Raw genomic sequence first — 15719 nt, 5'->3', positions numbered from 1 at the left:
GTTTAGGTTTTTTAGATTTTTAACGAACAAACATAAACGAACACGAGCATGTTGATTTTTTTAAATGTACAAACATGAACACAAATATTTTTCTAACGAAAAAAGAGGCGTTGATTTAGTTGACGATGGTGGGTAGTATTGGAAGTTAACCGACGATGGAGATGATAGACTAGCAACGAAGAGCAGGTAAAACAAGTAAATTAAATTAGGGTTTGATAATGAAAGTGTTTATCAATAAATGAGATCTTATAACCTATTTGAGGGCTATCAGAGTTTGATAAGACATATAACCCGTGAAAATTATTCTTTGATAATTAAGGGGTTATTTCACAAATAAATAAGATGTTATAACCCGTTTAAGGGTTATCCGGGTTTGGTGAGACCCATGACCCGTGAAAATTATTGTTTATTTATTAAATACTTTTACAATTAAATGAGATGTTATAACCAATTTAAAAACTATCCGGGTTTGGTGAGATCCAAACCCGCGAATTCGGGTTAAATAAATGAGAAGCTTCCATTTATAAATCAAGCAATCTGGTGGCTATAGAGAATGAGAGGAACAACCTGAGAGTGACACATAGGATTTTATGATAGGCAATTATATAGATAGTTATATATATATATATATATATATATATAGGGGTGAGTTATAATAAAAAGAAATAGTTTTCTAGGAAGAGTAAGAATCAATCTAGGCCATTGGATTTATGATCTAACGGTTGAGATTGGTAGTTTTTAAACTACCAAATAGTTTTCTAGGATTAAGGATTTTGCTACATAGTTTCTTAACTCTAAATTTTGTGTTATTCCTACTCTTCCTACAAAACTATATATTTTTATTTTAACTCTTTTCTCTCTCTCTCTCTCTCTCTCTCTCTCTCTCTCTCTATATATATATATATATATATATATATATATATATATATATATATATATATATATACTAGTAAGTGTGCCCGCGCGTTGCGGCGGTGACACAACACGGATTTGGTCGGTATGAGCTCGGTTTGGGGCGGAGATGCTACATGAATTTGATGGCATCGGTACGGTTCGTGACTATATCATTGTTCGCTATAGGTCAATGCAAAAGATCTTGGTAGATGTTGAGTAAAAACAAGGCAAATGAGACAAAGAGAGTGAGAAATGATTAAGGTCAACATATGACAATTTGCAAGACGGTGCCCGGTTATGTTAACTTTTCAATCATATTATGATATACTGTAGAGTAATCTGTTAGTTTCGTTCTTAGTTTATTTATTTTATTGTTTTATTTAACTTAAGTTTTCGAGTTAATAGCATTGGTGTGCCATAAGCATTACATAATCAAATAACAATAATATTTAAAACATTTATATCAATAATACTAATACTAATAATTACAATCGAAATAATAATATAAATATCATACTCCGTTGTAAACGTACACGTAACTAACAACATACACTTAACTAAATTTTAATCTCTAATAAATGACATTTTCCTTCAATTAATGTGAGGTAACGTTTGACCAATGAAGTCAAACCTTATACCTTTTCGAAGTAGTGTGTTTGACTTAGAAAGTCGAAAGTGCACATTCATTTGGTCCCTGTTGCATACTGCATTTGGTCCTTGGTGTTTGAATTTGTAACACTCAGAAAATCATGTATTGTTGACAGATTCCGAGTATTTTAGCAGATGGAAATTTGAAATGAGTCAATGGTTACAAAGGATATTCTTTTATATTTTTGAAGTATTTATATTCTATCTATATATATCATCAGCCTGTGTTTTAAACGTAACTAAACATTTTGTTCCAACAATTTCTCAATCACTATTTTTTACAACGCATCAAATGACAACATTTCCTGGATAATGATTAGCATGAAAGAATGCTTTAAAATTTCAATATCTGCAAATGTAAAACTCACAATATATCAGTCATCACTAATTTCTTCAAAAACCTCATTATATGTAACTCAATTATATATGATTTTAGAAATAGAAAAAAAAAGATCTTTTGCATCAAAGAAAGACATGAAACTTGATGAAATCAATTAGCATGCTATACAACTCACTATAGTTTTAATGCCTTTCTAGAAACAACATCATGTACTTCATGAACCGTTTGAAATGGTTAACGAAAAAACATAGACTAACCCCAACACATATATGCATTTTCTTAACGATTTAACACGAATAAATAACACCATTCGTTTAGTAGTCCATGCACGACGTCTGTCCGGTTAAAGTTAAACAAGCACGTGCATGATTCGGTTGATGTTAATGCAAGTGCAGATATTATGCAATATCCCAATCCCAAGTACAAATCAAAGTCCGTGTACCGCTCAAACTAAGGTCGGGTTTCACTTTTAAATCCCATTTTAAAATTTCAATCAAAGACAAACAAAATGCCAAATTTTGGCTGAATTACATATCAACATGTTTACCAGGTGCCATACGACAGCGAAGTTAAGCACATGACCATCTCGGTTGCCACAGAAAGACTTGTAAAAACTCAACTTTGTTGAAATTCAAACTCATCATCATAGCCGTTTCGCATTTGAGAACGCCAAACAAAACATAGTAACATAACGCGTGTAATTTGTAGAAAACCAAGTGCCGAAGCATTGACCTCGAATTTGTGTAAGATGCCGGCCCTATAATGTTGCTGCAACTGAAATACGAAGTAATTTAAAAGTTAAAAGCAAAACTGTAAAATGTGAGCCGAATATCCAAGATTAGATTCACAATTTGTGGTAGTGTATATGCTTTTTAATTATTATTTAACTACATTTCTAATGTAGTCTTCTATGCAATGACACAAGTATGTTAATGTATATACAAATGTAGCAGAGTAAGTAGTGCTTCGTTCTGACCTGGTTAATGAGTACACAAACGAGAAAGGCTTGAGTTTTGTGTAGAGAAAAGCAAGCATCACTTTAACTCCAAGAACAGGATAATTCCAGTTCATCTACACAATTAATAGTAGGGAAATTAGCACAATCATTTTGTTGGCTAACATCAAGAAATTGTGTGGACTATCATCAGTCTCCGATTCGCCCAACATCCCCATGCTATGGTGGTCTACTGATATGACATATCCTTTAACATCATGTATCCTCAATTTAAAAGAATAGATATAATGGTGTCACAATGGTAGTTTTTTACATGGTTCTGCAGAAGAATTTGTTTAATTTTTTTCAGCATAGTCATTTTTTTGTCAACAATGATTCTATATTTAGTTGTTATTATAGCCTTACAAATCATTCAAGACCACTAATTCTCAAAACAAGTAAGGGATCAAGATGCCAAGCCAGTTTCAAATAACCAATCCATTTAATTTCGACAAGTGTTGCATACAAACAGAATAATTAGTAATTAGCATATTAATACAAGTAAATTCAATAATCATATTTCGAAACTAACCCGCAACACTTTTTATACCGCCACATACAACGTCAAAACTGACCCGAAACACTTTTTGTAAGAACATGAACCAAACTATTTATAATTTCAAAATTGGTCACTACCTATTTCAACTCGAACCAATTTGATTTTATTAATAACAGGGTTTGACCCATACTCTTTTGACCCACTATGTAGCCCGACTTGGCCCGCACAAACTTTTCATGTCCAAAGTTTCATCATTTTGTTTTGTTTTAAATTTGGTCACAACCCGCTTCGACACATTTAACATACAGACGTAATCAAGTTGAACTGTTTAACCAGTTTAATCAAAAGGGGATTTCTTCACATGTGAAATAACGACATAATTTTGATGGTTCAAGTTCGAGCCAAACTTTGGGCATTGTTTCAAGTTAAGCTCACCAACTCGCGAACACTGCCCCGTTTAACAAAAAAAAGATTATACCTTTTTTTTTAATAAAATGAGCTAAAGCAATCTTGTTAATACACTGTATCATTTTTATTTTTTTAATTTTCCACGAAAACTTTGAGCATTGATTCAAGTTAGACCCACCAACTCGCGACCACCCCGTTTAACAAAAAAGAATAATATGCCTATATTTGATAAAATAAGCTAAAGCAATTTTGTTAATACACTTACACTGTATCATTCTTAATTTTCTAATTCTCTGCAAGCGCTATATAGTTGAGTGAACATACCTTGGAAAACATTTGCTGCTTATTCCGCAATATATCTGACATTTTTGCAAGCGCTAGATATATTCTGATGCTAGAAATTAAATTTACAAGTTAACGAGAATAATAACAAATTAATAAACATATAATGATAATCATAGCTACAAATAAAAATCCAGATACCTGTGTAAGGTATCCAAAGATAACGATGTTAATGGTTTTGACCGGAGACTCATAGGTGATCAGACCTCTTATGTTCACCTATTAAGCCAAAATTTGGTTTCAATATTATAAAATTTCTGAGTCAAGGACTGTGTTCAAAATCAATAGTAGTAGTGGTAAAATAAAATTACATATGTCAATGATCTGAGCACGCACAGCTTCCGAATCTTCTTATAAGTTTGAGCATGCATCATTGTTATTTTCATTTGATTGAGCTTTTTGAGATGATGCAGTAAAACTATGTTTATATTCATATTTGAATGATTTACAGTGTACGCATGAAAGTCAAACTTTGGCCATATAAGCATTTCAATGTCAAACAAATATAAAATATCAACAAAATAACAAAAAAATCATCACAGGTACTATAAAATTAGACATATTTATGAAACACAAAACTTTGCAATTTAACAGAACATCATAAAGATAGCAATTGCAACAACTAATTTCAAATGATTCCCCTTGAGATAGAAAAGTTTGTTACCTGATCATTGATTTTCTCATCAAAGAGTTTTGTGAGCTATAGATACTCATTGATGCACCTAAAATAGATAAACAAATCAGAGGAGAATTTGACAAAGGAGTGTGAAAGAGAAATAGAACATGGGGGGCTTCTTTTCCATTAATCTCCTGTAAACCCCTAGATGTCGTAATACAAAGTGATAATTAACAATCAAACTACGGAAAAGGAATTTGGAAGGAATAACTTTTTCAACATTAGCTACCTATCAATTGAAGGAGCAGGTGATGAACTTGTAGATAAAGGAGTCAAGGGATTAAAATGCGTATTAATCATTTGGGGATGAACGGACCAAGGGAGAGAGAGCGTCTTCTACTATTCAATGTCATCTGAAGAGGATCTGTAACCAGGCGAAACAATCATATATATCCCGGCGTCTTACGTGGGAGTTGAAAGGACGCTTATATACATTATTATAATGTAATATAGATGTTTGCTTAATTATATATATATATATATGTTTGCTTATATATATATATATATATATATATATATATATATATATATATATATATATATATCTAACTATCAAATCCGACCAATTTCCGGTACGTATCTCTCTCAGTTTCCGTTCTAATTTGGTGATTATTGTTAGTTTGAATTGGGGGTTCTATGATAGTGATATGAGGATTTGACATTCAGTGAGAATCGGAAGATAGATTAAAATCTTAAACCTATTTTTTTGTCTACAAGTATGGATGCACAAAGCATTGGAATCGGAAGAGAAATTGGAGTATTATGAGATTTTTTAGAGTTATTAAAGTACATGATAAACAAAATAAACAATAATCATAGATGTAAAGCATGGTCTTTAGGTTATTAATTAGTTGACTTGAGATCCATCTGTTGATTTACTAACTGTTATTAGATGCTTCTTGTCTTAACATAAGATTTGATTGCTTAATTGTATTCTAATGTCTGTGTTTTTGTAGGTCCGAGTGTATGTTCTTTGTTGGATGTCATGCTCTTATATATTTTCTGGCCACACTGATGCTGTGTTATCTTTAGATATGTGTACAACAAGCTCTAGATGAATATTAATTGTAAGAGGGAGCAAAGATAACACTGTAAGCTCTCTTTTTGTCTATATTTTTCGTGTTTTCATATATTAGTTTTTTTTGGTGATTTCATCAATTTACAGACCACATTTATTTTATTTGGGAGGAAAGTTACGGGTTTCATAGTCAATTTGCATTGGTAAACGAGTCAAATTTAGCATTTTTGTCTGAACATGTCAAAATTATACTTTAGTAAACAGGTTAAAATTGTCGTTTTTTAAGCATGTTTAACTTATCATTATAAGTAAAAAGGTCACAAACTTGTCATTTTTAATAAACGAGTCAAATACAACATTTATTGTGAATCAATATTAGTAAACGAGTCTATCAATAATTGTTTTTTGGGGGGGGCAGGTTAAAATTAAGATTTCTCATTTTTAGGTCTTAACTAAAGATTTTAATTAACGGGTCAACATACATTTTTTATTAACGGGTCTAAATAATTATTATAAAAAATAGGTCAAAAGAAGTTTTTATTAACGGGTTTTCTGTAAGTGTTTTATAAGTTTAATAGGTTTTTTATAAGTGTTTTATAAATTTAACGGGTCAAATGAGCAAGCCCGAAGTTCAGTACACGTAATGAATTGTAGAAAACTTAAAGAAACCCGATGATTTGTTGGTACCCTAGCGCTCAATGTTTACCAAAGACTTATGTTATTTGATTAATTTAAAAGTTCCCCCTTAAATTTTAATAATCGCAATGGTTATGTTACATGTGTGTTCTTTTGTTTATAGGAAGTTCATCCAACATGGTGGATGCAAACCTAGGTGTGATGAGAGCAAGAATGAAACTGGTGAAGAATGAGAAGTTGGATGCAGTGGGAGTTCTAAACTATCTGTAAAAAGAAAAATCAAACCACAAATTCACACCATTTTCTTACCGCCTCAAAAACAATTAAAGAAGTCAATAGTCGGGAGTACACCTGATTAGAACCCGGTTTGGACTGAAACATTTTCTAATGCATTCCTTATTGCTGAAAATCATTCAGTAGGTGATAAAAATCTTGATAGAGATCAAGAAATATTGGTGTGTATGATTCTCAAGATGTACTTTTTAAATGTGCAATAAGATCAAGAACTTATGGCGTGAACTTGGGAGTTGACTAAACTTAGCAATTACTATCTTTGTTGTACTTTGTTTTGTTATTTGAAATATAAAATAGTGCATATATACCATGAACTATTTGCTTGGAATATGGTAAGCTGGGTATGACAAAAGAGCCATTATATGAGTAGAATTTTTTGCTTAGTGGTTGGGAAGTATTTACTTTGAAGTATAACAAAAAAAAACAATATTATGTGGTTTAAATTGTTTAGTAAAATGGTTCGTAGTTTATAAATATGTAATTAATTAATCATTGTATATTCAAAATAATATGTGAAAAAACCTAAATAAACCCGCGTAACACGTGGGCTAAAATCTAGTATATATATATTTGTTTGTATTAATGAAGTACTTAAATGCTTGAATGTTAAAGTAGTCTTTCATACTTTTAAGGCTATAGGATGTATAATATTAAATACTGGTAAGGTTCACCTGGATACTCTAGGTCTTAAAACCAAGATTCTAATATTTTACTTAGGTATTAATAATATGATGTTTTTAGTTTTTGATGATCTTGACTTTTAGCGATGCTGATGTTGCAGCCTTTGTTAGAAATTGTAACGAAATAATTAAAGGAATATTGCAAGGGATCAATTTCATCATTTCCCCATTTAAAAGATCTCAACATATATTGACAGCTTCCTTCCAACCGTTGCTAGGCTACAATCAAGGAATAGCATATTCCTTTTATTTTGTATTTCCTTTGTTAAGGGTCAAACCTTCAATTGTATTTAAATATCCTTCTTTTGTACTTTTAGTAGTATGTAACCAAAATATAGAATACATCAGTCAATAATAATAATCAAATTCCTCTGTACCACTTTGAAACATGGTATCAAAGCGTGTATGATCCTTGGATCATATCATTGTTCTTACTCATCTTTTACTTTTCAATCACCCAAATAACAAGTAAACTCCGATGATCTTACTCTTCAAATAGCCAATATCCTAAAAAACAGTCTCAATTCTCAAACCCAAACCCCCAAACAAAGTCTCTCTGACAGCCTTAAAATCAATCAAAACCTCAATAGCCAAAACTACGCCTTGTGGGCTCGTATGATACGAGTCGCCATAGGCGGGAAATCGAAAATTCTTTTGAGCCACTTAACCATAGATCCGCCTGAACCAACTGATGAGAAATACGACCAGTGGGAGCAAGACGATCTTGTTGTGTTCTCATGGCTTATTCAAAATATTGAGCCCGCCATTGCTAGTAACCTAACCGAGTTCCCTACAGCAAGAGCACTGTGGTAGTTGTTAACTACAGCAGCGGCAAAGACAAGCTCCAAACATTCGATCTCCACGTAAAAGCTAACGAGTTCAAGCAAAATGGCGTACCTTTAGAAAATTTTTGGATTGTAATGCAGGGGATTTGGGGAGAAATCGATCGACGTGACCCTAATCCAATGAAATGTGTCGTTGATATCACCACATACAACAAAATCAGAGCCGAACAAAAACTGTTTCAATTCTTGAATGCCCTGGATCGTAAATATGATCCGATTAAAAACAAAATTCTCAGATGGGACCGTCAACCGAAGGGGCATACGCAGCGGTAAGAAAAGAAAATGCTCATCAAAACATTTTAGGGGGAGTCTCAAGTGATCCACAGGGGATAGCGGTAGGCCTGATTGCATCTGAACAGAGCAACACCAAAGGACTAGGGTTAGCGGCAAAGGGGCACCGTCGGTCAGAAACCAACTGGGTCATCATCCCGCGTTGACAAGTCCCAACTGAAGTGTAGCCACTGCGGTATGACCAAACACACAAAAGAACAATGCTTCAAGCTAGTCGGATTCCCCGAGTGGTGGAACGACAGCCACAAAACAGGGGATAAAGAAAAGGGAAAGGCGGCGGCCTCCGTGGGCAACCCAGAGGCTACTGGCACCGGCGGCGACCAACACCTTAAGGGGGACAGAAGCTACTCGTTTGGTGGAATGACAAAGGCTAGAGAAGAAAACATCGATCAGACTGATTGCAACAGAGGTAAAGGGTTTGAGAATTTAATCTCAAACCCTTGTATTTGTGATTATAGTTGTGTTAACCCCACTGTTAGAAAATTGTTAGATTACGTCCATGAAAAACCCGTTAATTCCAATAAAAAACATCAAAATTTTGTTATACTTAATAAACCTTTTGAAGAATTAAAGAGTTTTAATAATGACGTAAAAGAATCTGTTACAATTAATAACAATCTTAAAGAAACAAATATTTTAAATAATGAGTTAAACGAATCTCATTTTTGTGATATGGGTCAAAATTTTACTGATTTTACCTCGAAAGACCCTCAAGATTTTGGTATTTACAAAAATAACCAAGATAAGAATATGGGAGAAGTTAATATGGCTGGAAAATATGAAAAATTAAATAAATCATGGATTTTTGACTGTGGTGCAACCGACACCATGACATTTGAGCTATCTGATATTATTTCAAATTCTAAACCTAAAGTTGACCACATAAAAACCGCTAATGGGGGAATAGTTCCCGTAAAGGGAGCGGGAACTATTGAAATATTGCCCACATTGAAACTATCAAATTGTCTTTACATTCCTTCTTTGTCACATAAATTGTTGTCCATTAGTCATGTGACAAAAGAATTAAACTGTACAGTTTTAATGCACCCGACCTTTTGTATCTTACAGGATATCAGGACGGGGGCGATTATTGGGTGTGGCACTGAACGCCAAGGATTATACTATGTGGAAGAAGTGACTCAACATGGTACTATGTGTTTGGCTCATGGAACTATAGATAGAGAGGCCTGGTTATGGCACAGGAGATTAGGACATCCGTCCAATAATTATTTGCATATTTTATTTCCGAAACTTTTTCCTGTTAATGGAACACTACATTGTGAAACTTGTGTCTTGGCCAAAAGTCATAGACATACTTTTAAACCAAATAACACAAAAGTGAGTTTACCTTTTTCACTTATCCATTCGGATGTATGGGGTCCAGCAAAAGTTGTTGGAGGACAAAACTTTCGTTATTTTGTTCTCTTTGTCGATGATTGCACTCGTATGACATGGATTTACTTTCTAAAAAATAAATATGAAGTTTTTGATAAATTTATTATATTTTATGCCATGATACAAACACAATATAAAACCGATATTCAAGTTCTTCAGTCTGATAATGGTGGGGAATATGTAAATGATTCAATGAAACTTTTTTGCCAAAGAAAATGAATAATTCATCAAACGTCGTGCTCTCATACGCCAGAACAAAACGGCACTGTCGAACGGAAAAACCGTATCCTCTTAGAAATAACTCGGGCTCTCCTGATCGAATCCCAAGTTCCTAAATCTTTCTGGCCCGAAGCTCTCGCTACTGCCACATATCTTATCAATCGGCTACCAACAAAAGCCCTTGACCTCAAAACACCTCTTCAAGTCCTTTCAGATTTTACCAAACTTCCACCTACCCTAACATTAAAACCACAAATATTTGGATGTTCTGTCTTTGTCCACATACCAAAAAACAGTCGAACCAAACTCGATCCATGTGCTGAAAAATGTGTTTTTGTAGGCTATGGTGTCAATCAAAAAGGATATTGGTGCTATAATCCAACAACACGTCATATGTACACCACTATGAATTGCGACTTTCTTGAAACTGAATTTTTATATACACCCCAACTCAGTGGTGAGGGGGAGAAAGAACATGACACACTGAGTTGGCTAAATGGGTTCCAAAATGGGCCACATCCTCAGAAGAAGTCAATCACAGTACCCAAGATGAGTCACCAACCCCACACCAATCTGGAGTGCCAAGTGCTACAATCCCAAACTCTCCCGACCTAACGCCTGAAGTAAGTGATTCCCAAAACTCTGAAAATATACAATATCAAAATTCTGAAAATATAACAACTGATAGTTCTCATGAAAATATCACTAACAACCATGAAATAGAATTAAAACAAACAGTGCAAGAAGAACCGATACAAGAAGAAACCACCGAGAGATATGTTCTTCCACCAAGAGTTAACAGAGGAATTCCAGCAAGACGTTACTCACCAGAAAAAAAAATCTAAATCTTCGAGGTATCCAATGGCAAACATAGCTGAAGGGAATCTATCTAAAGAAGCCAAAGCCTTCAATGTTTCTTTATACGCTTAAGAAATTCCAAACTCTGTGGAACAAGCCTTAGGATCAAAGAACTGGAAGGAGGCTATGGAAACAGAAATGAGAGCTCTTATTCAAAATAATACTTGGGAAGTATGTGACCGCCCTATAGAAAAGAAACCCGTAGGTTGTCGATGGGTCTTCACGATCAAACATAAACCAGACGGAACCATTGAAAGATACAAAGCACGGTTGGTGGCTAAAGGCTATACTCAAACGTATGGGATTGACTACCAAGAAACATTGTCACACCCTCAAAATCCACTAACGGAGTTTTACCGTCAGAGGGTGTGAACTGGCAGGATCGGAATCATTAGTTATAACCAAACCAAAGAAAACGTTTAAATGAAAAATAAGTGCGGAAGCGTAAAACCTTAATTCAAAAGTTGCGTCACGCAGGACGACTTAAAACCAAATGTAAATGTTAAGAGTAAGATGTTTAACAATTAATGCATGCTCCTAAACCGCGCGCCCGCCTCGGCTACCTGAGAATAACATACTAAAAGGGGTCAACACGAGGTTGGTGAGTTCACAAGTTATATAAGATAAATCGTTTAGCGTTTGAGTTCAGCGTTTTCGTTAAGTGTTTTGCGTAACCACGTTACGGCGTTTAAAAGTTTTGCGTAACCACGTTACGGCGTTTAAGGGTGTAACCACGTTACAGCGTTTAAGTGTTTTGCGTAACCACGTTACGGCGTTTAAGTGTGTAACCACGTTACAGCGTTTAAGTGTTACCAGATAATGTTATGTCAAATTATATATCGATAGGTAGCTAATCTATACAACAAGTATTACTAAGTGGTCCGAGACCGAAGCTGACTGTTTATCAAGTGCCCGTCACCAGGTCAACCCAGACCATGGTAAGTGTTAGCCAAAATTACACCCACTCAACCTCCAGTTGAGCTTAGCGTCGGGTGGGGTTTGTCAAACCCAGTAGTACTACTCAACAGTGACTCGCTATTCCAAATATTAACCGGTTCGATGCGTGGGACTTCAAGGGTTACGTGCCGCTTAGCCTCTACAAGTGATATATATAATTTATAACAAAATCTTAAATATTTGTTTATCTCAAAAATGCGTTTATCGGAGTATGTTATCTCCCCCAAGTGAAAAACGTTTGAAAACAGTTCAAAGAGCGGGGTAAGTGAACTCACTGTTTGCGAAGAATATTCCAAATTAGATCACCGAGTGATGCGCGTCGTAGAAAACTCTCTAGCGTTCTAAAATAACAAAGAGATTTTCTAAGTATCGGAACGTTTAACGAGTCTCTAGACTCGGCACATAATACCTATGCACGTATCATGTTTCGTGTTTCGTTTGTGAACCGTGTGTGATTTAAACAAGTACAATTGTGATACGATACACGAGTGAGCAATTACTTTCGTGTCATGTATTAATAACGTACTTACAAGCAATTATTCCCGTAAGGGTATTTTGGTCAAAATACAACAATTATATAAAAACTATCATATTTCATGCATTCCTACACAACTCAGCAGCTAGTTTCATTGTGACAGAATTTCTACTTGAAAGATTGTACTATTTCACCGATCATATCATCTCAATTAATTCACCAAAAATCACCACTGAAACATACATGTCTTAGGTTTCCAGAACATATTTTATATTATTTTTATTCCATATAGATTTCTCATAATGATCAAAACACTACAGTAAACTCATATCAGTCAGATTCATGCACAACAGAATGTTATTTGCAATTCCCGGTAAACGAAAAATCCAATAAATGCAAGACCACTTGGGTTTGGTTCCTAACTCAGTGAGTCAACTTCCAGAAGTGGAACCAACCCAATTGGCCTCGTAGTTCATGAGATATAGAATTTACAATATAACCTAACAGCAGGTCTAACAGCTCAGCTTTGTATCACGTTTTTGTAAAATCATAAAAGTATACTTCCACTTATCCAAAAATTACGAATTTATACTTTATAGAAACTAGACTCAACCTAGTTTACTGCAGTACCCACAATCTCAATCAATTTTCACGTTTACACTTCGTTACAGTCAGTTAAACATCGTATATATATTCTGTCCAGAATCTGTTCACATCAAAACTCAACATCATAACAATCTATGAACTATCATGCATCCATATAACCCTCTAGACACCATAACTACTATCCATGCATATAAATCACACCATACATACAAGATTAGGGTTTGTGTTTTAATTCAAATCAAGAACAACAATCAATCATGTATCAATATCAATCTAGTTATCACTTTATCATCAAATCAATTCAAGAATCACATGAACAATATAACACCTAGAATCGGCCAGCTAGGGTTTGTTATTAACCCAACAAACATCAAATTCAATCAACAAGGATGTGAAGGATGATCAAATATACCTTCCTAGCACTTAGTTCTTGGATCAAAGACTTGAATTGATGGTGTATGTGGGTGTTCTTGTGGACGGCAGCCGTGGAGAAGGGAGGTGAGAGAGAGCCGATCGGAACTTGTAGGTTAGGGTTAGGATAATAATAATAGTTAGGGTTAAGTTAATAATATATTTATAGATATACAAGTTACATTCTAATCCCTCTACTTTCCAAGTGTTGTTTTTCTAGAACATTCTATCATACTTGCACAATAAGTTAACATGACCATAATATTATCACATAGCACATAATCCTAACACATAGTAATCACATAGTTCGTGTTTTGACGTTTGTCGTTTATTTATCAACTCGTTTGCGTTTCGGTGCAAATCCCGAAAGACTACTACACATGTAGTAAATGTTAAGCGTCATTTAAACCCTAGTTTAAATGTAATGAAGTATGCGTTATAGATTCAACGATCTTTAAAGTTTGAATTAACGGAGTTGAGTTAACGAGGTTAACCTGGAATTGACGATTGTCACAAACATTCTCTCCGGTAGCCAAGATTGACACAATTAGGGTCCTTTTCTCGTTAGCTGCAAATGAATGATGGCCTCTTCATCAATTTGATGTTAAGAATGCCTTTCTTCATGGAGAATTAAAAGAAGAAGTATATATGGAAGCTCCACCCGGGTTCACAGAAAACTTCAAAGAAAAAAAAGTCTGTCATTTAAAAAAAAACTATCTATGGGCTGAAACAATCTCCTAGAGCCTGGTTCGACAGATTCACCCTAGCAATGAAGGGATATGGATTTCGACAAAGCAATCTGACCATACGCTCTTCCTTAAAAACAGAGGTAACCTTGTAACTTATTTAATAATATATGTTGATGACATGATCATTACAGGGAACGATGATGAAGAAATTGAAGGCAAACTTGTTTAAAGAATTTAAAATGAAGGACCTGGGAAGGCTTAAATACTTTCTTGGAATTGAAGTACTAAGATCTAAAAGGGGTATTTTTATATGTCAAAAAAAATATATTCCTGACCTTTTAGCAGAGACAGGTATGATAGACTGCAAACCGGCTGATACGCCAATGGTGGTTAATCATAAACTCCACATGGAAGAAGGAGGGAAACTAGCAGACAAAGAAAGATACCAACATTTGGTAGGAAAATTAATATACCTTTCGCATACTCGTCCAGACATCGCATACGCAGTGGGGGTAGTTAGCAAGTTTATGCATCAACCTCAAGACACTCACATGGAAGCAGTATGGCGAATTATCAAATATCTCAAAGGGACAACAGGCCATGGGGTTCTCTTCCAACCAAATAAACACCTAAAAATTCAATTATATACCGATGCAGACTGGGCAGGAGACAAAGATGATGCAAGATCAACATCGGGTTGTTTCACTCTGATTGGTGGAAATTTAGTTACATGGAGAAGCAAAAAACAGAAGGTCGTAGCATTATCTAGTGCCGAAGCGGAATTCCGAGGAATTGCACGGGGTGTGGCAGAGGTTCTATGGATACGTAAACTTATGACAGAAATCGGGTTTCTTCAAACCAAAGCTAGTAGAATCATGTGTAACAACAAAGCCGCAATACAAATTTCAAAAAATCATGTTCAACACGATCGTACAAAGCATGTGGAGGTCGATAGAAACATCATCAAAGAAAAACTTGAAGCGGGGATTATAGAACTTCCATTTGTCCGATCAGAAGACCAACTTGCAGACATTTTAACCAAAGCCGTTAATGGAAGAATATTCAACAATTGTCTTGGCAAGTTGAGCATTGGAGATCCGACTACTCAACTTAAGGGGGACTGTTAGAAATTGTAACAAAATAGTTAAAGGAATATTGCAAGGGATCACTTTCCATCATTTCCCCCATTTAAAGATCTCTACATATATTGACATATATTGACAGCTTGCTTCCAACCGTTGCTGGGCTACAATCAAGGAATAGCATATTCCTTTTATTTTGTATTTCCTTTGTTAAGGGTCAAACCTTTATTGTATTTAAATATCCTTCTTTTGTACTTTTGGTAGTATATAACCAAAATATAGAATACATCAGTCAATAATAATAATCAAATTCCTCTGTACCACTTTAAAACAGCCTCAACTGATTTTTGGTCTAATTTTTCGGGTTACATGTGTGGGATCTCTATTCAGTTAACCTCTTTGTACATAAAATATGATTGGTATTGATATTTCTTATGTTTGAGATTTTGGGAATTTTTAATT

At 34.6% G+C, this 15719-nt stretch overlaps 1 pseudogene; it reads left to right on the top strand.

Moving 5' to 3' along the window:
* The first annotated feature begins 14558 nt into the window (after positions 1 to 14558).
* Positions 14559 to 15302, top strand: LOC143624503 (secreted RxLR effector protein 161 pseudogene; annotated as a pseudogene).
* The last annotated feature ends 417 nt before the right edge of the window (positions 15303 to 15719 follow it).

This window comes from Bidens hawaiensis, unplaced genomic scaffold, assembly GCF_021521415.1.
Source record: "Bidens hawaiensis isolate Kalapana, Puna unplaced genomic scaffold, B.hawaiensis_p1.1 tig00003822_1, whole genome shotgun sequence".
In the NCBI taxonomy this organism is placed as follows: domain Eukaryota; kingdom Viridiplantae; phylum Streptophyta; class Magnoliopsida; order Asterales; family Asteraceae; genus Bidens; species Bidens hawaiensis.
Note: the sequence above shows the minus strand (reverse complement) of the source record. Positions and strands in the feature narration are given on the sequence as shown.